Raw genomic sequence first — 3,320 nt, 5'->3', positions numbered from 1 at the left:
CAAATACATCATACTTTCTCTGGGTTTCGATGACTTTTCTAGGCGCAGCTGCGTACGAGCCATTGTTGCAGAACGTCACTGAATCTTTCAACATAAAGTCACGTAGTTTACATCTCTTCCCAAAGACGATCTTTTTTTCTTTCTGCTTTCTCATGGTGTATAGTGCAATAACCGCGGCAGAAGCTGCAATCCCAGTAAAACCAATAACCACCCAGTCCCTATATTCAGGCATCTTGAAAGAGAAATATATTTACCTAATTGTCGATGAATTATTCAATGGTCATTTGGAGTAGCCTACTTTCTCTATAAACAGATACTGAGACAACAAATTATTTGCATTAATCTAGAACCTTAAATTAGCAGTTGAATAATTATATTCGTAGTTTAAAACATCAATTGTTACTATAATTTCTAAAATCATAACAAATAATTTTTTTTAATGAACTATGGTTAGTAGCAGTTGTGATAGGCCTATCCTATAGCTACTTGTGGAAATATATATTGACCCACTGCGTTATGGGGTATAGAGATACTGTACGCAGAGGCGGATCCAGTAAGGGGAACGTCCCCCGTTTTGCCACCAAATTTTTTAAAATTTAAATGCAATGGCATGTTATGTGCTACTCACTTACTGTACCTGTTCTGAAACTGTTGTGCCTCCCCCTCCTTTGAAAAATTCTGGATCCGGTCCTGGTACTGGCATCAAATTCACCCTGAGTGTTAACTCAAATTGGCCCTCCGCCCCATTTTTATGACCACCCGTGATTTAGAGACAGGGTTCAACTATGTCATGTATGTAGGCCTATAATAACTCTATTAAAATTCTACCACACTTCTTGTTTGCCTGTGTTACTACCCGGCTACGCTTCGCTGCATCCTTTAAAATGTTTCATTATAGCGTTGATGCCACATCAGTTTTCGTAAGGCCTATTTATTACCTTAAATTCAAGTCTTTCAAACACGTTTAGTTTTCAGTTGTACACTTCTGCCCTTATAGGTTTGCATATTATTTGAAAGTAATGGCAATGCAAAAAATGACATGACACCATGTTTGAGCTGAGACTATATTTTACCAGCACTACAGTATGTCGGCATCATCAAATTTGGATGTGAATGGCCAAGCTGCCGTGTAAATAAGAACATATTTACACAATACCGTGAACTAGCCCGTTATAGTTATACAATATGGGCTAAGAACAGATATTCCCGTTCAACTCCTTTAAAATAACACACAGACTAGTCGCTCAGGACTAATAAACACAATTATATGGGCAAGATTTTAGGTTAGTAAATTATACATGTAGGCCATTCCAGTCGTACATTTAGGCCTACCAGGTAGCCTAAAGTACTATGTACATATCTATCTATATAGTCTAGGCCTACCTTTACTTTTGTATGTTTCCGTGTACTATGCTTTACGGTCAGTCGTGTAGAAGAAGGGGTGGACTTAATCATTGATCTATGGGCGGCCATTAGGGTCAAAATAGAAAACTCAACAAACAAAGGACAAACTCAACAAACCACAAACTCAACAAACAACAGACAATCTCAACAAACAACAGACAATCGCAACAAACAAAGGACAATCTCAACAAACAAAAGACACTCAACAAATAAAAGACACACTCAAAAAATAATTTTTCCCATCCAACAAACTACAACCAACCATTAGCATACACCACCAGCTAGCAAAGAACAATTTCCCATTTAGACATTCCCGTCCGGACAAATTACTACAAGTCGTCAACAGACAGATTCATTATACAAATGTCACAGCCGCCACAGGCCAGCCAATGAAAGTTTGCCATTTGGACAATCTCGCCCAACAAACTAAAAAAAACTGGCCATCAACGAAAAACTAGGCCAACAAAGACACAACTATTTTTTAACGTTAAAGGCATCAACATTAGACCATTGCATTAGTAATTCGAATCGCATTATCTTACTCGAAACCCTGGTATAGAAGTTGTATTACCACTATGCTCATAACGATAATTAATTAGTAAGTTTTTAAAAACGATAGACATCATATTTGCAATAGGCGTATTTTCCTGGTCAATGAATTTGGATGCAGTTTTATAAGGCGTTATTTCAGGAAGGCCTACCCGCTTTTCTGTTTATACCATGGTCCATGGTTTACCCTGCATAAAATATTAGTATCTATTCAGTATAATGATATATAGTTGAAGTTCATTCGTCAACTGCTCATTTCCGACAAACAGCTTCATTTAATATCAGGGAAACATGATTATACTGCTCAGTTCACCTACCCGGCCGCTAGTTAAAATGTTAAACTCTCTACCCTCTACAATAGGAGGTATGCTGCATATTACACCAATAAGTGTGATGATGTTATGTAGTGGCAGATTTAGAAAGGCGTAAGGGGCGTACGCTCCTCTTTTTTTTGAAGAAAAAATTGCTTTAAAACTTATCAGAAAAGACCATGCTAAATAGTAGAAGTCAATAATATATCAACTTAAATAAATAAAAGTGGTAGAGGTTTAAGGGAGAATCACCCCATTCAGGGCTCTTCCCTGAGACTCCTCTTACTCATTTCACACATTCACTCCCCCTCTGTTAGTTGACGTCAGTGGTCGGTGGTCCAGTGTGCGCGCGAAGCCCCCCGAAAATATAAGAATTTAGGGGTTTCAAAGGCTTATTGAATCGATTTTAGAGTCTATCAATATGTAAATATAGGCCTGAAACTTTTTTCGTCTCCGACGGATTGTAGTTTTTCTCCCCGACTGAGCCGCCGCCACTGGGTGATGTGTGAGCACATAGTTAGTTTTAATAATCTTTTTTAAATACTGTACAGTATACACTTTTATTCAAACATTTATGCACGTTTTTAGCACACACTTATGTGGTGTATCCACGGGTAAAAGAAGTATAAAACAGACCCGTAGATATAATACAATAAGACATCAGGAAACACGTTAAAATGCAATGTTAGTTAGGATAATATATTTAAAGAACGATGGAAATACCCATTAATAACATTTGAACAAAATGGAAAAGCATTGGCATTATTTACACCGTTTTAAAATATAGTTTAGTATAAACTTAAGAGAGTAAATAGGCCTAAGACTTAAAACATTTTTTTTTAATAGGGTATACACTGTACTGTTTCCAATACCGAATGTATGTCATTAAACTGTACTATAGTTTAGGAGCAAAAACCCTGTCTACAAGGATGACTTTCAACAAGTTAAAAACTCATAAACCAATTACTGTATCTCCGCTCCGTACTTGCAATTCAGAGCCAGCACACATGTTTGGAGTTATAATGATAATAAGTTTTGTAAAGCGCACATATATCT

At 37.0% G+C, this 3,320-nt stretch overlaps 1 pseudogene; it reads right to left on the bottom strand.

Moving 5' to 3' along the window:
- LOC117121090 overlaps positions 1-887 on the bottom strand; it is a 6,227-nt pseudogene extending 5,340 nt beyond the window's left edge.
- Between the last annotated feature and the right edge of the window lie 2,433 nt (positions 888-3,320).

Source organism: Anneissia japonica, unplaced genomic scaffold (genome assembly GCF_011630105.1).
Source record: "Anneissia japonica isolate Jap-2015-1 unplaced genomic scaffold, ASM1163010v1 scaffold1606_len605190_cov180, whole genome shotgun sequence".
NCBI classification, from domain to species: domain Eukaryota; kingdom Metazoa; phylum Echinodermata; class Crinoidea; order Comatulida; family Comatulidae; genus Anneissia; species Anneissia japonica.
Note: the sequence above shows the minus strand (reverse complement) of the source record. Positions and strands in the feature narration are given on the sequence as shown.